The sequence below is a fragment of the Triticum aestivum genome, chromosome 1B, assembly GCF_018294505.1.
Source record: "Triticum aestivum cultivar Chinese Spring chromosome 1B, IWGSC CS RefSeq v2.1, whole genome shotgun sequence".
NCBI lineage: Eukaryota > Viridiplantae > Streptophyta > Magnoliopsida > Poales > Poaceae > Triticum > Triticum aestivum.
This window is the reverse complement of record NC_057795.1, coordinates 384,564,320-384,588,369: the sequence shown is the minus strand read 5'-3', so window position 1 is coordinate 384,588,369 and position 24,050 is coordinate 384,564,320.

Here is a 24,050-nt window from a genome sequence, read left to right as displayed (position 1 = left end):
GATAACGGGATCACATCATTAGGAGAATGATGTGATGGACAAGACCCAATCCTAAGCATAGCATAAAAGATCGTGTAGTTCGTTTTGCTAGAGCTTTGCCAATGTCGAATATCTCTTCCTTAGACCATGAGATCGTGTAACTCCAGGATACCGTAGGAGTGCCTTGGGTGTATCAAACGTCACAACGTAACTGGGTGATTATAAAGGTGCATTACAGGTATCTCCGAAAGTAGCTGTTGGGTTGACACGGATCGAGACTGGGATTTGTCACTCCGTATGACGGAGAGGTATCTCTGGGCCCACTCGGTAATGCATCATCATATTGAGCTCAATGTGACCAAGGTGTTGGACACAGGATCATGCATTACGGTACGAGTAAAGTGACTTGCCGGTAACGAGACTGAACAAGGTATTGGGATACCGACAATCGAGTCTCGGGCAAGTAACGTACCGATTGACAAAGGGAATTGCATACAGGGTTCGATCGAATCCTCGACATCGTGGTTCATCCGATGACAACATCGAGGAGCATGTGGGAGCCATCATGGGTATCCAGATCCCGCTGATGGTTATTGACTGAGAGCGTCTCGGTCATGTCTGCATGTCTCCCGAACCCGTAGGGTCTACACACTTAAGGTTCGGTGACGCTAGGGTTATGAAGATATGTATATGCAGAAACCCGAATGTTGTTCGGAGTCCCGGATGAGATCCCGGACGTCACAAGGAGTTCCGGAATGGTCCGGAGGTAAAGAATTATATATAGGAAGTGCTATTTCGGGCATTCGGACAAGTTTCGGGGTTATCGGTATTGTACCGGGACCACCGGAAGGGTCCCGGGGGTCCACCGGGTGGGGCCACCTGTCCCGGGGGGGCACATGGGCTGTAGGGGGTGCGCCTTGGCCTTCATGGGCCAAGGGCACCAGCCCCTATAGGCCCATGTGTTGGGGAACGTTGCAGAAAACAAAAAATTTCCTACTCGTTTCACCAAGATCATCTAGGAGTTCATCTAGCAACGAGTGATTAGATGCATCTACATACCTTTGTAGATCGTGAGCGGAAGCGTTCAAAAGAACGGTGATGATGTAGTCGTACTCGACGTGATCCAAATCACCGATGACCAGCGCCGAACGGACGGCACCTCCGCGTTCAACACACGTACGGGACGGGAGACATCTCCTCCTTCTTGATCCAGCAAGGGGAGAGGAGAGGTTGATGAAGATCCAGCAGCACGACGGCGTGGTGGTGGATGCAGGGCGTCACAGCAGCAGGGCTTTGCCGAGACTACGAGGGAGAGACGTAACGGGGGGAGGTGGAGGCGCCAGGGGCTGGTGTATGAAGTCCCTCCTCTCCCCAACTATATATAGGGGTGCCTAGGGGGGGCTGGTGCATGAAGTCCCTCCTCTCCCCACTATATATAGGGGTGCCTAGGGGGGCTGGTGCGCAGCCTAGGAGATCTGATCTCCTAGGTGCGGCGGCCAGGGGAGGGTTTCCCTCCCCCCCCCCCCAAGGCACCTCGGGGTGCCTTCCACCACTAGGACTCCTCCTAGGTGGAAACCCTAGGCGCATGGGCCTATAGGGGCTGGTGCCCTTGGCCCATCTAGACCAAGGCGCACCCCCTACAGCCCATGTGGCCCCCCGGGACAGGTGGCCCCACCCGGTGGACCCCCGGGACCCTTCCGGTGGTCCCGGTACAATACCGATAACCCCGAAACTTGTCCCGATGCCCGAAATAGCACTTCCTATATATAATTCTTTACCTCCGGACCATTCCGGAACTCCTCGTGACGTCCGGGATCTCATCCGGGACTCCGAACAACATTCGGGTTTCTGCATATACATATCTTCATAACCCTAGCGTCACCGAACCTTAAGTGTGTAGACCCTACGGGTTCGGGAGACATGCAGAGATAACCGAGACGACTCTCCGGTCAATAACCAACAGCGGGATCTGGATACCCATGTTGGCTCCCACATGCTCCACAATGATCTCATCGGATGAACCACGATGTCGAGGATTTAATCAATCCCGTACGCTATTCCCTTTGTCTATCGATATGTTACTTGCCCGAGATTCGACCGTCGGTATCCCAATACCTCGTTCAATCTCGTTACCGGCAAGTCACTTTACTCGTACCGTAATGCATGATCCCGTGACCAGACACTTGGTCACTCTGAGCTCATTATGATGATGCATTACCGAGTGGGCCCAGTGATACCTCTCCGTCATACGGAGTGACAAATCCCAGTCTTGATCCATGTCACCCAACAGACACTTTCGGAGATACCCGTAGTCTACCTTTATAGTCACCCAGTTACGTTGTGACGTTTGGCATACCCAAAGCACTCCTACGGTATCCGGGAGTCACACGATCTCATGGTCAAAGGAAAAGATACTTGACATTGGAAAACTCTAGCAAACGAACTTATACGATCTTGTGCTATGTTTAGAATTGGGTCTTGTCCATCACATCATTCTCCTAATGATGTGATCTCGTTATCAATGACATCCAGTGTCCATAGTCAGGAAACCATGACTATCTGTTGATCAACGAGCTAGTCAACTAGAGGCTCACTAGGGACATGTTGATGTCTGTTATTCACACATGTATTACGATTTCCGGATAACACAATTATAGCATGAATAAAGACAATTATCATGAACAAGGAAATATAATAATAATGCTTTTACTATTGCCTCTAGGGCATATTTCCAACAGTCTCCCACTTGCACTAGAGTCAATAATCTAGTTACATTGTGATGAATCGAACACCCATGGAATTTTGGTGTTGATCATGTTTTGCTCTAGGGAGAGGTTTAGTCAACAGATCTGCTACATTCAGGTCCGTATGTACTTTACAAATCTCTATGTCTCCATCTTGAACATTTTCACGAATGGAGTTGAAGCGACGCTTGATGTGCCTTGTCTTCTTGTGAAACCTGGGCTCCTTGGCAAGTGCAATAGCTCCAGTGTTGTCACAGAAGAGCTTGATCGGCCCCGACGCATTGGGTATGACTCCTAGGTCGGTGATGAACTCCTTCACCCATATTGCTTCATGTGCTGCCTCCGAGGCTGCCATGTACTCCGCTTCACACGTAGATCCCGCCACGACGCTTTGCTTGCAACTGCACCAGCTTACTGCCCCACCATTCAAAATATACACGTATCTGGTTTGTGACTTAGAGTCATCCAGATCTGTGTCGAAGCTAGCATCGACGTAACCCTTTACGACGAGCTCTTCGTCACCTCCATAAACGAGAAACATTTCCTTAGTCCTTTTCAGGTACTTCGGGATATTCTTGACCGCTGTCCAGTGTTCCTTGCCGGGATTACTTTGGTACCTTCCTACCAAACTTACGGCAAGGTTTACATCAGGTCTGGTACACTGCATGGCATAAATAATAGAACCTATGGCTGAGGCATAGGGGATGACGCTCATCTCTTCTATATCTTCTGCCGTGGTCGGACATTGAGCTGAGCTCAATTTCATACCTTGCAACACAGGCAAGAACCCCTTCTTGGATTGATCCATATTGAACTTCTTCAATATCTTATCAAGGTATGTGCTTTGTGAAAGACCTATGAGGCGTCTCGATCTATCTCTATAGATTTTGATGCCTAATATATAAGCAGCTTCTCCAAGGTCCTTCATTGAAAAACTTTTATTCAAGTAGGTCTTGATGCTGTCCAAGAGTTCTATATCATTTCCCATCAACAGTATGTCATCTACATATAATATGAGAAATGCTACAGAGCTCCCACTCACTTTCTTGTAAACGCAGGCTTCTCCATAAGTCTGTGTAAACCCAAACGCTTTGATCATCTCATCAAAGCGAATGTTCCAACTCCGAGATGCTTGCACCAGCCCATAAATCGTGCGTTGGAGCTTGCACACTATGTCAGCATTCTTAGGATCGACAAAACCTTCCGGCTGCATCATATACAATTCTTCCTTAAGGAAACCATTAAGGAATGCCGTTTTGACGTCCATTTGCCATATTTCGTAATCATAGAATGCGGCAATTGCTAACATGATTCGGATGGACTTCAGCTTCGCTACCGGTGAGAAAGTCTCATCGTAGTCAACCCCTTGAACATGTCGATAACCCTTAGCGACAAGCCAAGCTTTATAGATGGTCACGTTACCATCCGCGTCTATCTTCCTCTTAAAGATCCATTTATTTTCTATGGCTCGCCGCTCAACGGGCAAGTCAGTCAAAGTCCATACTTTGTTTTCATACATGGATCCTATCTCGGATTTCATGGCTTCTAGCCATTTGTCGGAATCCGGGCCCGCCATCGCTTCTTCATAGTTCGAAGGTTCACCGTTGTCTAACAGCATGATTTCCAAGACAGGGTTGCCGTACCACTCTGGTGCGGAACGTGTCCTTGTGGACCTTCGAATTTCAGTAGGGGCTTGATCAGAAGTATCTTGATCATTGTCATTAACTTCCTCTCTAGTCGGTGCAGGCACCTCAGGAACATTTTCTTGAGTTGCGCCATTTTCCGGTTCAAGAGGTAATACTTCATCAAGCTCTACTTTCCTCCCACTTACTTCTTTCGAGAGAAACTCTTTCTCCAGAAAGGACCCATTCTTGGCAACAAAGATCTTGCCTTCGGATCTGAGGTAGAAGGTGTACCCAATAGTTTCTTTTGGGTATCCTATGAAGACGCATTTTTCCGACTTGGGTTCGAGCTTTTCAGGTTGAAGTTTCTTGACATAAGCATCGCATCCCCAAACTTTTAGAAACGACAGCTTAGGTTTCTTCCCAAACCATAATTCATATGGTGTCGTCTCAACGGATTTCGACGGAGCCCTATTTAAAGTGAATGCGGCAGTCTCTAAAGCATAGCCCCAAAAAGAAAGCGGTAAATCGGTAAGAGACATCATAGATCGCACCATATCTAACAGAGTGCGATTACGACGTTCGGACACACCATTACGCTGAGGTGTTCCAGGCGGCGTGAGTTGTGAAACTATTCCACATTTTCTTAAGTGTGCCCCAAACTCGTGACTCAAGTATTCTCCTCCACGATCTGATCGTAGAAACTTGATTTTCCTGTTACGTTGATTTTCAACCTCACTCTGAAATTCCTTGAACTTTTCAAAGGTTTCAGACTTGTGTTTCATTAAGTAGATATACCCATACCTACTTAAATCATCAGTGAGAGTGAGAACATAACGATAGCCACCGCGAGCCTCAACACTCATTGGACCGCACACATCAGTATGTATGATTTCCAACAAGTCGGTTGCTCGCTCCATTGTTCCTGAGAACGGAGTCTTGGTCATTTTACCCATAAGGCATGGTTCGCACGTGTCAAATGATTCATAATCAAGAGACTCTAAAAGTCCATCAGCATGGAGCTTCTTCATGCGTTTGACACCTATGTGACCAAGGCGGCAGTGCCACAAGTATGTGGGACTATCATTATCAACCTTACTTCTTTTGGTACTCACATTATGAACATGTGTAGCATCATGTTCGAGATTCATAAAGAATAAACCATTCACCATAGGAGCATGACCATAAAACATATCTCTCATAAAAATGGAACAACCATTATTCTCAGATTTAAAAGAGTAGCCATCTCGAATTAAACGAGATCCCGATACAATGTTCATGCTCAATGCTGGCACTAAATAACAATTATTAAGGTTTAAAACTAATCCCGAAGGGAGATGCAGAGGCAGCGCGCCGACGGCGATCACATTGACCTTGGAACCATTCCCGACGCGCATCGTCACCTCGTCCTTTGCCAGTTTCCGCTTATTCCGCAGCCCCTGCTTTGAGTTACAAATGTGAGCAACTGCACCGGTATCAAATACCCAGGAGCCACTACGGGCACTAGTAAGGTACACATCAATTACATGTATATCACATATACCTTTTGTTTTGTCGGCCTTCTTATCCGCTAAGTACTTAGGGCAGTTCTGCTTCCAGTGACCGCTTCCCTTGCAATAAAAGCACTCAGTCTCGGGCTTGGGTCCATTCTTTGGCTTCTTCCCGGCAGCTTGCTTGCCGGGCGCGGCAACCTCCTTGTCGTCCTTCTTGAAGTTCTTTTTACCCTTGCCTTTCTTGAACTTAGTGGTTTTATTGACCATCAACACTTGATGTTCCTTCCTGACTTCTACCTCTGCTGATTTCAGCATAGCAAATACTTCAGGAATGGTCTTTTCCATCCCCTGCATATTGAAGTTCATCACAAAGCTCTTGTAGCTTGGTGGGAGCGACTGGAGGATTCTGTCAATGACCGCATCATCCGGGAGATTAACTCCCAGCTGAGTCAAGCGGTTATGCAACCCAGACATAGTGAGTATGTGCTCACTGACAGAACTGTTTTCCTCCATCTTACAGCTGAAGAATTTGTCGGAGACTTCATATCTCTCGACCCGGGCATGAGCTTGGAAAACCATGTTCAGCTCTTCGAACATCTCATATGCTCCATGTCTCTCAAAACGCTTTTGGAGCCCCGGCTCTAGGCTGTAAAGCATGCCGCACTGAACGAGGGAGTAGTCATCGGAACGTGCCTGCCAAGCGTTCATAACATCTTGTTCTGCAGGGAGAACGGGTGCGTCACCAAGCGGTGCTTGTAGGACATAATCTTTCTTGGCAGCTATGAGGATGATCCTCAGGTTCCGGACCCAGTCCGTATAGTTGCTGCCATCGTCTTTCAGCTTAGTTTTCTCTAGGAACGCGTTGAAGTTGAGGACTACATTGGCCATTTGATCTACAAGACATATTGCAAAGATTTTAGACTAAGTTCATGATAATTAAGTTCAACTAATCAAATTATTAGTGAACTCCCACTTAGATTAGACATCCCTCCAGTCATCTAAGTATTACATGATCCGAGTTAAACTAGACCGTGTCTGATCATCACGTGAGACGGACTAGTCAACATCGGTGAACATCTTCATGTTGATCGTATCTTCTATACGACTCATGCTCAACCTTTCGGTCTTCTGTGTTCCGAGGCCATGTCTGTACATGCTAGGCTCGTCAAGTCAACCTAAGTGTTTGCATGTGTAAATCTGTCTTACACCCGTTGTATGTGAACGTCTGAATAAAACACCCGATCATCACGTGGTGTTTTGAAACAGCGAACTGTCGCAACGGTGCACAGTTAGGGGGAACACTTCTTGAATTTATTGTGAGGGATCATCTTATTTACTACCGTCTTTCTAAGTAAACAAGATGCAAAACATGATAAACATCACATGCAATCAAATAATAAACGTGACATGATATGGCCATTATCACATAGCTCCTTTGATCTCCATCTTGGGGCTCCATGATCATCTTGTCACCGGCTTGACACCATGATCTCCATCATCATGATCTCCATCATCGTGTCTCCATGAAGTTGCTCGCCAACTATTACTTCTACTACTATGGCTAACGCGTTTAGCAATAAAGTAAAGTAATTTACATGGCGTTTCTTGATGACACGCAGGTCATATAAAAGAATAAAGACAACTCCTATGGCTCCTGCCGGTTGTCATACTCATCGACATGCAAGTCGTGAATCCTATTACAATAGCATGAACATCTCATACATCACATATAGATCATTCATCATTCATCACAACTCTGGCCATATCATATCACAAACCACTTGCTGCAAAAACAAGTTAGACGTCCTCTAATTGTTGTTGCAAGTTTTACGTGGCTGAATTAGGGTTCTAGCAAGAATGTTTTCTTACCTACGTTAAAGCCACAACGTGATTTGTCAACTTCTATTTACCCTTCATAAGGACCCTGTTCATCGATTCCGCTCCAACTAAAGTAGGAGAGACAGACACCCGCCGGCCACCTTATGCATCTAGTGCATGTTAGTCGGTGGAACCGGTCTCACGTAAGCGTACGTGTAAGGTTGGTCCGGGCCGCTTCATCCCACAATACCGCTGAAGCAAGAAAGGACTAGTAACGGCAAGAAAGTGGACAAATCTACACCCACAACAAATTGTGTTCTACTCGCGCAAGAAGAACTACGCATAGACCTAGCTCATGATGCCACTGTTGGGGAACGTTGCAGAAAACAAAAATTTTCCTACTCGTTTCACCAAGATCATCTAGGAGGTCATCTAGCAATGAGTGATTAGATGCATCTACATACCTTTGTAGATCGCGAGCAGAAGCGTTCAAAAGAACGGTGATGATGTAGTCGTACTCGACGTGATCCAAATCACCGATGACCAGCGCCGAACGGACGGCACCTCCGCGTTCAACACACGTACGGGACGGGAGACGTCTCCTCCTTCTTGATCCAGCAAGGGGAGAGGAGAGGTTGATGAAGATCCAGCAGCACGACGGCGTGGTGGTGGATGCAGGGCATCACAGCAGCAGGGCTTCGCCGAGACTACGAGGGAGAGACGTAACGGGGGGAGGTGGAGGCGCGAGGGGCTGGTGTATGAAGTCCCTCCTCTCCCCCACTATATATAGGGGTGCCTAGGGGGGCTGGTGCATGAAGTCCCTCCTCTCCCCCACTATATATAGGGGTGCCTAGGGGGGCTGGTGCGCAGCCTAGGAGATCTGATCTCCTAGGTGCGGCGGCCAGGGGAGGGTTTCCCTCCCCCCCCCCCAAGGCACCTCGGGGTGCCTTCCACCACTAGGACTCCTCCTAGGTGGAAACCCTAGGCGCATGGGCCTATAGGGGCTGGTGCCCTTGGCCCATCTAGGCCAAGGCGCACCCCCTACAGCCCATGTGGCCCCCCGGGACAGGTGGCCCCACCCGGTGGACCCCCGGGACCCTTCCGGTGGTCCCGGTACAATACCGATAACCCCGAAACTTGTCCCGATGCCCGAAATAGCACTTCCTATATATAATTCTTTACCTCCGGACCATTCCGGAACTCCTCATGACGTCCGGGATCTCATCCGGGACTCCGAACAACATTCGGGTTTCTGCATATACATATCTTCATAACCCTAGCGTCACCGAACCTTAAGTGTGTAGACCCTACGGGTTCGGGAGACATGCAGACATAACCGAGACGACTCTCCGGTCAATAACCAACAGCGGGATCTGGATACCCATGTTGGCTCCCACATGCTCCACGATGATCTCATCGGATGAACCACGATGTCGAGGATTTAATCAATCCCGTACGCTATTCCCTTTGTCTATCGATATGTTACTTGCCCGAGATTCGACCGTCGGTATCCCAATACCTCGTTCAATCTCGTTACCGGCAAGTCACTTTACTCGTACCGTAATGCATGATCCCATGACCAGACACTTGGTCACTCTGAGCTCATTATGATGATGCATTACCGAGTGGGCCCAGTGATACCTCTCCGTCATACGGAGTGACAAATCCCAGTCTTGATCCATGTCACCCAACAGACACTTTCGGAGATACCCGTAGTCTACCTTTATAGTCACCCAGTTACGTTGTGACGTTTGGCATACCCAAAGCACTCCTACGGTATCCGGGAGTCACACGATCTCATGGTCAAAGGAAAAGATACTTGACATTGGAAAACTCTAGCAAACGAACTTATACGATCTTGTGCTATGTTTAGGATTGGGTCTTGTCCATCACATCATTCTCCTAATGATGTGATCTCGTTATCAATGACATCCAGTGTCCATAGTCAGGAAACCATGACTATCTGTTGATCAACGAGCTAGTCAACTAGAGGCTCACTAGGGACATGTTGATGTCTGTTATTCACACATGTATTACGATTTCCGGATAACACAATTATAGCATGAATAAAGACAATTATCATGAACAAGGAAATATAATAATAATGCTTTTATTATTGCCTCTAGGGCATATTTCCAACACCATGCGCCTAGGGTTTCCCCCTAGGAGGAGTCCTAGTGGTGGAAGGCACCCCTAGGTGCCTTGGGAGGAGGGAAACCTCCCCTAGGCCGCCGGCCCCCCTAGTAGATCTCATCTACTAGGGCCGGCGCCCCCCCTTGGCACCCCTATATATAGTGGGGAAGAGGAGGGACTTCATACACCAGCCCCTGGCGCCTCCATCTCCCCCCGTTACGTCTCTCCCTCGTAGTCTCGGCGAAGCCCTGCTGCTGTGACGCCCTGCATCCACCACCACGCCGTCATGCTGCTGGATCTTCATCAACCTCTCCTTCCCCCTTGCTGGATCAAGAAGGAGGAGACGTCTCCCGTCCCGTACGTGTGTTGAACGCGGAGGTGCCGTCCGTTCGGCGCTGGTCATCGGTGATTTGGATCACGTCGAGTACGACTACATCATCACCTTGCAAGCTTCCGCACGCGATCTACAAGTGGTATGTAGATGCAAACTCTCTCCCTTGACTCGTTGCTTAGATGAACTCATAGATGGATCTTGGTGAAACCGTAGGAAAAATTTTAATTTTCTGCAACGTTCCCCAACAGTGGCATCATGAGCTAGGTCTATGCGTAGTTCTCTTTGCATGAGTAGAACACAATTTTGTTGTGGGCATGGATTTTGTCATCTTACTTGCCTCTACTAGTCTTTTCTTGCTCAACGGTATTGTGGGATGAAGCGGCCCGGACCAACCTTACACGTACGCTTACGTGAGACCGGTTCCACCGACTGACATGCACTAGTTGCATAAGGTGGCTGCGGGTGTCTGTCTCTCCCACCTTAGTTGGAGCGGAATCGATGAACAGGGCCCTTATGAAGGGTAAATAGAAGTTGACAAAATCACGTTGTGGTATTTCGTAGGTAAGAAAACGTTCTTGCTAGAACCCAATTGCAGCCACGTAAAAGATGCAACAACAATTAGAGGACGTCTAACTTGTTTTTGCAGCGATTGATCATGTGATGTGATATGGCCAGAAGTTGTGATGAATGATGAATTGTGATGTATGAGATCATGTTCTTTGTAATAGGATTCACGACTTGCATGTCGATGAGTATGACAACCGGCAGGAGCCATAGGAGTTGTCATTATTTTTTGTATGACCTGCGTGTCATTGAATAACGTCATGTAAACTACTTTACTTTATTGCTAAACGTTAGTCATAGAAGTAGAAGTAGTCGTTGGCGTGACAACTTCATGAAGACACGATGATGGAGATCATGATGATGGAGATCATGGTGTCAAGCCGGTGACAAGATGATCATGGAGCCCCGAAGATGAAGATCAATGGAGCTATATGATATTGGCCATATCATGTCACAACTATATAATTGCATGTGATGTTTATTATGTATTATGCATCTTGTTTACTTAGGACGACGGTAGTAAATAAGATGATCCCTTATAAAATTTCAAGAAGTGTTCTCCCCTAACTGTGCACCGTTGCTATAGTTCGTCGCTTCTAAGCACCACGTGATGATCGGGTGTGATGGATTCTTACGTTCACATACAACGGGTGTAAGACAGTTTTACACAGCGAAAACACTTAGGGTTAACTTGACGAGCCTAGCATGTGCAGACATGGCCTCGGAACACGGAGACCGAAAGGTCGAACACGAGTCGTATGGAAGATACGATCAACATGAGAATGTTCACTGACGATGACTAGTCCGTCTCACGTGATGATCGGACACGGCCTAGTCGACTCGGATCGTGTAACACTTAGATGACTAGAGGGATGTCTAATCTAAGTGGGAGTTCATAATTTGATTAGAACTTTATTATCATGAACTTAGTCTAAAACCTTTGCAAATATGTCTGTAGATCAATGGCCAACGCTAATGTCAACATGAACTTCAACGCGTTCCTAGAGAAAACCAAGCTGAAAGATGATGGCAGCAACTATACGGACTGGGTCCGGAACCTGAGGATCATCCTCATAGCTGCCAGGAAACAATATGTCCTAGAAGGACCGCTAGGTGACGCTCCCGTCCCAGAGAACCAAGACATTATGAATGCTTGGCAGTCTCATGCTGATGATTACTCCCTCGTTCAGTGCGGCATGCTTTACAGCTTAGAACCGGGGCTCCAAAAGCGTTTTGAGCACCACGGAGCATATGAGATGTTCGAAGAGCTGAAACTAGTTTTTCCAAGCTCATGCCCGGGTCGAGAGATATGATGTCTCCGACAAGTTCTACAGTTGTAAGATGGAGGAAAACAGTTCTGTCAGTGAGCACATCCTGAAGATGTCTGGGTTGCACAACCGTATGACCCAGCTGAACATTAACCTCCCAGATGAGGCGGTCATTGACAGAATCCTCCAGTCGCTCCCACCAAGCTACAAGAGCTTTGTGATGAACTACAACATGCAGGGGATGGAAAAGACCATTCCTGAAGTGTTCTCGATGCTGAAGTCAGCAGAGGCTGAAATCAAGAAAGAACATCAAGTGTTGATGGTCAATAAGACCACTAAGTTCAAGAAGGGCAAGGGTAAGAAGAACTTCAAGAAGGACGGCAAAGATGTTGCCGCGACTGGTAAGCCAGTTACCGGGAAGAAGTCAAAGAATGGACCCAAGCCTGAGACTGAGTGCTTTTATTGCAAGGGGAAGGGTCACTGGAAGCGGAACTACCCCAAATACTAAGCGGATAAGAAGGCCGGCAACACCAAAGGTATATTTGATATACATGTGATTGATGTGTACCTTACCAGTAATCGTAGTAACTCCTGGGTATTTGATACCGGTGCCGTTGCTCATATTTGTAACTCACGGCAGGAGCTGCGGAATAAACGGAGACTGGCAAAGGACGAGGTGACGATGCGCGTCGGGAATGGTTCCAGAGTCGATGTGATCGCCGTCGGCACGCTGCCTCTACATTTACCTACGGGATTAGTTTTGAACCTTAATAATTGTTATTTAGTGCCAAGTTTGAGCATGAACATTGTATCAGGATCTCGTTTAATACGAGATGGCTACTCATTTAAGTCTGAGAATAATGGTTGTTCGATTTATATGAGAGATATGTTTTATGGTCATGCTCCGATGGTCAATGGTTTATTCTTAATGAATCTCGAGCGTAATATTACACATGTTCATACTGTAGATGCCAAAAGATTTAAAGTTGATAACGATAGTCCCACATACTTGTGGCACTACCGCCTTGGTCACATTGGTGTCAAGCGCATGAAGAAGCTCCATGCCGATGGACTTTTAGAGTCTCTTGATTATGAATCGTTTGACACGTGCGAACCATGCCTCTTGGGAAAAATGACCAAGACTCCGTTCTCTGGAACAATGGAGCGAGCAACCAACTTGTTGGAAATCATACATACCGATGTGTGCGGTCCGATGAGCATTGAGGCTCGCGGAGGATATTGTTATGTTCTCACTCTCACAGATGACTTGAGTAGATATGGGTATGTCTACTTAATGAAACACAAGTCTGAGACCTTTGAAAAGTTCAAGGAATTTCAGAATGAGGTGGAGAATCAACGTGACCGAAAGATAAAATTCTTACGATCAGATCGTGGAGGAGAATACTTAAGTCATGAATTTGGTACACACTTAAAGAAATGTGGAATCGTTTCACAGCTCACGCCGCCTGGAACACCTCAGCGAAACGGTGTGTCCAAACGCCGTAATCGCACTCTATTGGATATGGTGCGGTCTATGATGTCTCTTACCGATTTACCGCTATCATTTTGGGGATACGCTCTAGAGACAGCTACATTCACTTTAAATAGGGCACCGTCTAAATCCGTTGAGACGACACCGTATGAATTATGGTTTGGAAAGAAACCTAAGTTGTCGTTTCTGAAAGTTTGGGGATGCGATGCTTATGTCAAGAAACTTCAACCTGAAAAGCTCGAACCCAAGTCGGAAAAATGCGTATTCATAGGATACCCTAAGGAAACTGTAGGGTATACCTTCTACTTAAGATCCGAAGGCAAGATCTTTGTAGCCAAGAACGGATGCTTTCTGGAAAAAGAGTTTCTCTCGAAAGAAGTAAATGGGAGGAAAGTAGAACTCGATGAAGTACTACCTCTTGAGCAGGAAAGTGGCGCAGCGCAGGAAACCGTTCCTGTGATGCCCACACCAACTGAAGAGGAAAACAATGATGATGATCAAGGTACTTCGGATCAAGTTACTGCTGAACTTCGTAGGTCCACAAGGACACGTTCCGCACCAGAGTGGTACGGCAACCCTGTCCTGGAAATCATGTTGTTAGACAACAATGAGCCTTCGAACTATGAAGAAGCAATGGCGGGCCCGGATTCCAACAAATGGCTTGAAGCCATGAAATCCGAGATAGAATCCATGTATGAAAACAAAGTATGGACTTTGACAGACTTGCCCGATGATCGGCGAGCGATAGAAAACAAATGGATCTTTAAGAAGAAGACGGACGCGGATGGTAATATTACCATCTATAAAGCTTGACTTGTCGCTAAGGGTTATCGACAGGTTCAAGGGATTGACTACGACGAGACATTCTCTCCCGTAGCGAAGCTAAAGTCCGTCTGAATCATGTTAGCAATTGCCGCATACTATGATTATGAGATATGGCAGATGGACGTCAAAACAGCATTCCTTAACGGGCATCTTAAGGAAGAACTGTATATGATGCAGCCGGAAGGTTTTGTCGATCCTCGGAACGCTAACAAAGTATGCAAGCTCCAGCGATCCATTTATGGACTGGTGCAAGCATCTCGGAGTTGGAACATTCGCTTTGATGAGATGATCAAAGCGTTTGGGTTTATGCAGACTTATGGAGAAGCCTGCGTTTACAAGAAAGTGAGTGGGAGCTCTGTAGCATTTCTCATATTATATGTAGATGACATACTCTTGATGGTAAATGATATAGAATTTCTGGACAGCATTAAGGCCTACTTGAATAAGTGTTTTTCAATGAAGGACCTTGGAGAAGCTGCTTATATATTAGGCATCAAGATCTATAGAGATAGATCGAGACGCCTCATAGGTCTTTCACAAAGCACATACCTTGATAAGATTTTGAAGAGATTCAGAATGGATCAGTCCAAGAAGGGGTTCTTGCCTATGTTACAAGGTGTGAGACTGAGCTCAGCTCAGTCACCGACCACGGCAAAAGATAAAGAAGAGATGAGTGTCATCCCCTATGCTTCAGCCATAGGATCTATTATGTATGCCATGCTGTGTACCAGACCCGATGTGAACCTTGCCGTAAGTTTGGTAGCAAGATACCAAAGTAATCCCGGCAAGGAACACTGGACAGCGGTCAAGAATATCCTGAAGTACCTGAAAAGGACGAAGGACATGTTTCTCGTTTATGGAGGAGACGAAGAGCTCGTCGTAAAGGGTTACGTCGACGCTAGCTTCGACTCAGATCTGGATGACTCTAAGTCACAAACCGGATACGTGTATATGTTGAATGGTGGAGCAGTAAGCTGGTGCAGCTGCAAGCAGAGCGTCGTGGCGGGATCTACGTGTGAAGCGGAGTACATGGCAGCCTCGGAGGCAGCACATGAAGCGATTTGGGTGAAGGAGTTCATCACCGACCTAGGAGTCATACCCAATGCGTCGGGGCCGATCAAACTCTTCTGTGACAACACTGGAGCTATTGCCCTCGCCAAGGAGCCCAGGTTTCACAAGAAGACCAGGCACATCAAGCATCGTTTCAACTCCATCGGTGAAAATGTTCAAGATGGAGACATAGAGATTTGCAAAGTGCACACGGATCTGAATGTCGCAGATCCGCTGACTAAACCTCTCTCGCGTGCAAAACATGATCAACACCAGAACTCTATGGGTGTTCGATTCATCACAATGTAACTAGATTGGTGACTCTAGTGCAAGTGGGAGACTGTTGGAAATATGCCCTAGAGGCAATAATAAAAGTATTATTATATTTCATTGTTCATGATAATTGTCTTTTATTCATGCTATAACTGTATTATCCGGAAATCGTAATACACATGTGAATACTTAGACCACAATATGTCCCTGGTAAGCCTCTAGTTGACCAGCTCGTTGTGATCAACAGATAGTCATGGTTTCCTGACTATGGACATTGGATGTCGTTGATAACGGGATCACATCATTAGGAGAATGATGTGATGGACAAGACCCAATCCTAAGCATAGCATAAAAGATCGTGTAGTTCGTTTTGCTAGAGCTTTGCCAATGTCGAATATCTATTCCTTAGACCATGAGATCGTGTAACTCCCGGATACCGTAGGAGTGCCTTGGGTGTATCAAACGTCACAACATAACTGGGTGATTATAAAGGTGCATTACAGGTATCTCCGAAAGTAGCTGTTGGGTTGACACTGATCGAGACTGGGATTTGTCACTCCGTATGACGGAGAGGTATCTCTGGGCCCACTCGGTAATGCATCATCATATTGAGCTCAATGTGACCAAGGTGTTGGACACGGGATCATGCATTACGGTACGAGTAAAGTGACTTGCCGGTAACGAGACTGAACAAGGTATTGGGATACCGACGATCGAGTCTCGGGCAAGTAACGTACCGATTGACAAAGGGAATTGCATACAGGGTTTGATCGAATCCTCGACATCGTGGTTCATCCAATGACAACATCGAGGAGCATGTGGGAGCCAACATGGGTATCCAGATCCCGCTGATGGTTATTGACTGAGAGCGTCTCGGTCATGTCTGCATGTCTCCCGAACCCGTAGGGTCTACACACTTAAGGTTCGGTGACGCTAGGGTTATGAAGATATGTATATGCAGAAACCCGAATGTTGTTCGGAGTCCCGGATGAGATCCCGGACGTCACAAGGAGTTCCGGAATGGTCCGGAGGTAAAGAATTATATATAGGAAGTGCTATTTCGGGCATCGGGACAAGTTTCGGGGTTATCGGTATTGTACCGGGACCATCGGAAGGGTCCCGGGGGTCCACCGGGTGGGGCCACCTGTCCCGGGGGGCCACATGGGCTGTAGGGGGTGCGCCTTGGCCTTCATGGGCCAAGGGCACCAGCCCCTATAGGCCCATGCGCCTAGGGTTTCCCCCTAGGAGGAGTCCTAGTGGTGGAAGGCACCCCTAGGTGCCTTGGGGGGGAGGGAAACCTCCCCTAGGCCGCCGCCCCCCCTAGTAGATCTCATCTACTAGGGCCGGCGCCCCCCCCCCCCTTGGCACCCCTATATATAGTGGGGGAGAGGAGGGACTTCATACACCAGCCCCTGGCGCCTCCATCTCCCCCCGTTACGTCTCTCCCTCGTAGTCTCGGCGAAGCCCTGCTGCTGTGACGCCCTGCATCCACCACCACGCCGTCGTGCTGCTGGATCTTCATCAACCTCTCCTTCCCCCTTGCTGGATCAAGAAGGAGGAGACGTCTCCCGTCCCGTACGTGTGTTGAACGTGGAGGTGTCGTCCGTTCGGCGCTGGTCATCGGTGATTTGGATCACGTCGAGTACGACTACATCATCACCTTGCAAGCTTCCGCACGCGATCTACAAGTGGTATGTAGATGCAAACTCTCTCCCTTGACTCGTTGCTTAGATGAACTCATAGATGGATCTTGGTGAAACCGTAGGAAAAATTTTAATTTTCTGCAACGTTCCCCAACACTCCCTTCGTCTGGTGGTGGCTAAGTCCTATTTATAGTAGCCTTTGTCCTCTTCCCAAATGTTCGCGGGAAGGGATCCCACAACGGCCAGATTTGAAAGGGGACAAGTAGTACATCCTATCCTGACTAAAGTGGTCTTCACCTGCGAAAAGCCTCTGGTCGTGACGCTGCGGTGGGCTCGGTGATGACCTCCATCCTACCGTCCTGGCGGTCTTGGTCTTGTTGCACGAGAGTGGAAACCTTTGGCTGATTCCTTGGGACTCCGCACCCGCGGCTCGCCTCCCTTGCACCGAAGAGGAAACTGGCGCTATGTGCCACTGGCGCCCGCTTGGCCTTGGTCGTCATGTCTCACGTCAGCTGAGCCTCGTGAGGTGCACCTTGCATAGAACTCTCCGCCCCTCGGGAGCCAGCCTGAGGAGGCTGATCCCCTCGAGGGTCTTCCTGTCATCCGCCTCGCGAGGCTTGGCCCCTCGCGAGGGTCTTGAGTCATTGATGCTGAAGCTAGGCTGTACCAGGCCATTGATGGAGCCACGTAGTGGGACGCAAGCAGGCAAGTCTGGAGACCTCCATATCCAGAATGCCGACATTACGGGTATATGAAACTAAAAACGCCATGGCCCAACGGGGTAATCTCGCTAAAAAGCGACCCAAGAAAAGCTTTGTGAGCCGAAAACAAGACGGTATCCCTCGCCTCAGAGGCACTATCTGAAGCCCTCGCGGCCGAAGAATTGACAGCACTATGCTCTACAGTCGACTGGGATGATGTGGTTCTCAGTAAAGACAAAAATCCACATCATTCAAGCCAGCAGATGAAATAGTACAATTTCAAGTGCACCCAACAGATCCCAATAAAACGACATCCATAGGAGCATAGCTGGACCCCGCAATCGACGAGGCGCTAAGGACATTCCTGTGTGAAAACTGGGAAATATTTGCCTGGCACCCCTCAGATATGCGAGGAATCTCACGCAGGCTAGAAGAGCACAGTCTCGACATTTTAAAAGGCTTCAAGCTAGTGAAACAGACTCTGTGCCGATTTTCTGAACCTAAACGGCAAGCCATGGATGAATAGCTCGCAAAACTGCCGAAGGCCGGATTCATCCGCAAGATCAGGCACCCCGAGTGGTTGGCAAATCTGGTTATGGTACCCAAGAAGGATAAATCCCGGCGGCTCTGTGTCAACTTTAAAGACCTTAACAAGGCATGCCCTAAGGATCCTTTCCCCCTCCCAAGAATAGACCAGATCATCGATGCAACTGCCGGACACGACTCATTATGATTCCTTGATGCATACTCCAGATACCACCAGATTAAGATGAAGGAGTCTGACCAGGCAGAAACCGCACTCATCACCCCTTACGGGCCTTTCTCCTTCAACACCATGCCGCTCAGGCTAAAAAACACAGGAGCCACATACCAGCGCATGATTCAAACATGCCTCGAAAACCAAATTGGCAGAACGATCAAGGCATACGTGGATGACGTGGTTGTCAAAACCAAACACACAGACCAACTGGTAGACAACCTACGACAAACCTTCGACAACCTGCGGGCTTACGACATATGCCTCAACCCGGAGAAATGCGTCTTTCGGCTCTCTACCAGAAAGCTACTTGGATTCATCGTTTCCCATAAAGGAATCGAGGCCAAGCCGGCCGAAATTAGAGTGTTGTCTCAGCTTGCAATACCAACAGAGCTCAAGCATGTCCAGAAGCTAGCAGGATGCGTGGAAGCCTTGAGCCGCTTCATATCTCGCCTCGGAGAAAAGGCATTGCCACGCTACAAGCTGCACAAAATGACCGAGAACTTCCAGTGGACAGATGAAGCAACTGCGGCACTCAAGAGATTAAAACACTTCTCGCCGGCAACCCCATCCTGGCTGCACCCAGTATCGGCGAGCCCATGCTACTATACATCTCAGCCACCAATCAGGTGGTTAGAGTTGTGCTAGTCATGGAGTGGGAGTCTGAGGGCCACGAGTTCCAAGTCCAGAGGCCGGTCTATTATGTGTCTGAGGTACTTACGCCATGCAAATCACGGTACCCACACTATCAAAAGATATCCTACACGGTTTTTATGGCGTCCTGAAAGCTACGACACTACTTTCAAGAATATTTGATCATAGTGGCATCAGAGGTCCCCTTGAATGATATAATCAATAATAGGGACGCCATGGGCCGCATCACCAAATGGGCCATCAAGCTCCTCCCTTTTGAGATAACATACAAGCCATTCCGATCCATTAAATCTCATGTGCTGACTGATTTCATAGCCGAATGGACCAAGGGCGAACTACCCCGGGAGTACAGTACATATTCACACTGGACAGTGTATTTTGAAGACTCAAATATGTTATCCGGACTGGGGGCTGGGGTCATCCTAATCTCCCCTACAGGAGACACTGTTCAGTATGTGCTCCAAATAATGTACACAAACTCTAACAACGCAGCCGAATACGAAGCACTACTACATGGCCTTCGTATGGCTACATCAATGGGTGTGCAACGCCTTGAGGTAAGGGGAGATTCAAACCTGGCGATCTCTCAAGTCAATGGCAAATTCGATGCCACGGACCCCAAGATGGCGGCATACAGAAACGCGGTCCTCTGGATATTGGCCCGATTCGAGGGCCTAGAATTTCACCATGTCGCTAGAGACAGCAATCAAGCAGCGGACATCCTCGCCCACATGGCCAAGAAGCGCGACCTGGTCCCCAAAACTAGCTTACTCGAGTGGCTCTTTAAGCCCTCCGTGGCATGGCAGGATGACATCACTAGTGCACCATTCAATGAGCCTGCACACAATGTCTCGCCCAAGAACGAACAGGACGATCATGTCATCGGCGGCTCCACACTCGAGGAAACGCCTTCTGCCAATGAAGTCATGGCTGTAATTCCACCCTGGATAGAACCCCTGCTAGCCTACCTCACACAACATCAGCTTCTGGAGGATCAAACTGAAGCATGACGTATAGTCTGACGCTCTAAAGCATACAAGGTCCACGAGGGTGAACTCTATATGAAGAGTACCACATGAGTCTTACAAGGGCGCATCTCCGAAGAAGAGGGGCAGCAGCTCTTGGCAGAGATACACGCAGGCATGGGCGAACACCATGTGGCATCTCGGGCTTTGGTCACCAAGGCCTTCCGCATAGGTTTCTTCTGGCCTACCGCCCGTGAAGATGCTCGGACATTAGTCCAACATTGCGTCAGATGTCAGCTGTTCGCAAATCAAAGCCACCTGCCCCCCAGAGCTCTTCGGACGATACCGATAACATGGCCTTTCGCGGTCTGGGGTCTTGACATAGTCGGGCCACTCAAAGGGGGGACAAACAAAAAGAAGTACCTATTGGTCATGGTCGACAAATTCACCAAGTGGATCGAGGCAAGGCCCATCACTTTGGTAGAATCTGGACCGGTTGTCGACTTCTTATCTGACGTCGTACACCGTTATGGTGTCCCCCATAGCATAATTACCGATAATGATAGCAATTTCACCCACCCCCCCCCCCCAGGAAGTTAAAGACTGGTGCGACAAAATGGGCATTAAGCTCGATTATGCCTCGGTGTACCACCCACAAACCAACGGAAAGGTCGAGCAAGCCAATGGGCTCATTATGAGCGGCATTAAGCCTCGGCTAGTCCGATCACTTAAACAATCAGACAACCATTGGGTCGAGGAACTCGATTTCGTACTATGGGGGTTGTGCACTACTCCTAACCGATCAATCGGATACAATCCATTTTTATGGTATACGGCGCGGAAGTTGTCCTCCCATGCGACCTTATCCATGATGCATCTAGAGTGCGCATGTACAAAGAAAAAGAAGCCGAGCTGGATCGGCAGTATGATCTGGATGCTCTGGAAGAAGAACATGATATAGCTCGAGCTCGATCCGTGTTCTATCTGTTGGGGAACGTAGCACAAATTCAAAATTTTCTATGCAACACCAAGATCAATCTATGGAGATTCTAGCAACAAGAGAGGGAGAGGATGAGTGCATCTTCATACCCTTGAAGATCACGATGCGGAAGCGTTACAAGAACGCGGATGAGGGAGTCGTACTCGCGGCGATTCAAATCGCAAAAGATCCGATCTAACGCCGAACGGACGGCGCCTCCGTGTTCAACACACGTACAGCCCGGGAACGTATCCTCCTTCTTGATCCAGCAAGGGGAGAGGAGAAATTGAGGGAGAGCTCCGGCATCACGACGGCATGGTGGTGGAGCTTGCAGTTCTCCGGCAGGGCTTCGCCAAGCACTACCGAGGAGGTGGAGTTCGAGAGGGGGAGGGTTGCGCCAGGGACAAGGGTGAAGCTCCCATGCGCCTCCCCACTATATATAGGGGTGGAGGGGGCTGATTTCTTGCCCTCCAAGTCCATTGGGGCGTTGGCAAAGGTGGGGGGAAAGAAATCCCATCATTTCCTTCCCCACCGATTGTTATCCCCCCTTTTTAGGAATCTTGATCTTATCCCTTCGGGATATGATCTTATTCCTTCTAAGGGGGGATCTTTGTGCACCTTTACCAGGGGTGTGGGGCCTTGCCCCCACTACCCATGTTCATGTGGGTCCCCCCATGCAGGTGGGACCCACTCCGGAACCTTCTAAAACCTTCCCGGTACAATACCGAAAAATCCCGAACATTTTCTGGTGGCCAAAATAGGACTTCCCATATATAAATCTTTACCTCTGGACCATTCCGGAACTCCTCGTGACGTCCGGGATCTCATCCGGGACTCCGAACAACATTCGGTAACTGCACACTAATTCCCATAACAACTCTAGCGTCACCGAACCTTAAGTGTGTAGACCCTACGGGTTCGGGAATCATGCAGACATGACCGAGACAGCTCTCTGGCCAATAACCAACAGCGGGATCTGGATACCCATGTTGGCTCCCACATGTTCCACGATGATCTCATCGGATGAACCACGATGTCAAGGATTCAAGCAATCACGTATACAATTCCCTTTGTCAATCGGTACGTTACTTGCCCGAGATTCGATCGCCGGTATCCCAATACCTCGTTCAATCTCGTTACCGGCAAGTCACTTTACTCGTTCCATAATGCATGATCCCGTGACTAACTACTTAGTCACATTGAGCTCATTATGATGATGCATTACCGAGTGGGCCCAGAGATACCTCTCCGTCATCGGAGTGACAAATCCCAGTCTCGATTCGTGCCAACTCAATAGACACTTTTGGAGATACCTGTAGTGCACCTTTATAGCCACCCAGTTACGTTGTGCCATTGGTACACCCAAAGCATTCCTACGGTATCTGGGAGTTGCACAATCTCATGGTCTAAGGAAATGATACTTGACATTAGAAAAGTTCTTAGCAAACGAACTACACGATATTGTGCTATGCTTAGGATTGGGTCTTGTCCATCACATCATTCTCCTAATGATGTGATCCCGTTATCAATGACATCCAATGTCCATGGTCAGGAAACCATAACCATCTATTGATCAACGAGCTAGTCAACTAGAGGCTCACTAGGGACATGTTGTGGTCTATGTATTCACACATGTATTACGGTTTCCAGTTAATACAATTATAGCATGAATAATAGACAATTATCATGAACAAGGAAATATAATAATAACTTTTTAATTATTGCCTCTAGGGCATATTTCCAATAGTCTCCCACTTGCACTAGAGTCAATAATCTAGTTCACATCATTATGTGATTGTAATCATATCTCGCTTGTGAGAGAGGTTTATTAGTCAACAGGTCTGAACCTTTCAGATCCATGTGTGCTTTACAAATCTCTATGTCATCTTGTAGATGAAGCTTCCATGCGCTACTTGGAGCTATTCCAAACAACTGCTCTACTATACGAATCCAGTTTACTACTCAGAGTCATCCGGATTAGTGTCAAAGTTTGCATAGACGTAACCCTTTACGACGAACTCTTTTACCACCTCCATAATCGAGAAAATTCCTTAGTCAACTAGTTACTAAGGATAAGTTTGACCACTGTCATGTGATCCATTCCTGGATCACACTTGTACCCCTTGACTGACTCATGGCAAGGCACACTTCAGGTGCGGTACACAGCATAGCATACTTTAGAGCCTATGTGTAAAGCATAGGGGACGACCTTCGTCCTTTCTCTCTCTTCTGTCGTGGTCATGTCTTGAGTCTTACTCAATATTCACACCTTATAACACAGCCAAGAACTCCTTCTTTGCCGATCTATTTTGAACTCCTTCAAAATCTTGTCACGGTATGTATTTATTTGAAAGTACTATTAAGCGTTTTTGATCTATCCTTATAGATCTTGATGCTCAATGTTCAAGTAGCTTAATCCAGGTTTTCCATTGAAAAACACTTTTCAAATAACCCTATATGATGTCCAGAAATTCTACAACATTTCTGATCAACAATATGTTAATAACATATACTCATCAGAAATTCTATAGTTCTCCCACTCACTTCTTTGGAAATACAAGTTTCTCATAAACTTTGTATAAACCCAAAATCTTTGATTATCTCATCAAAGCGTATATTCCAACTCTGAGATGCTTACTTCAGTCCTTAGAAGGATTGCTGGAGCTTTGCATACTTGTTAGCATCTTTTAGGATTGACAAAACCCTTTGGTTGTATCACATACAACCTTTCCTCCAGAATATCATCGAGGAAACAA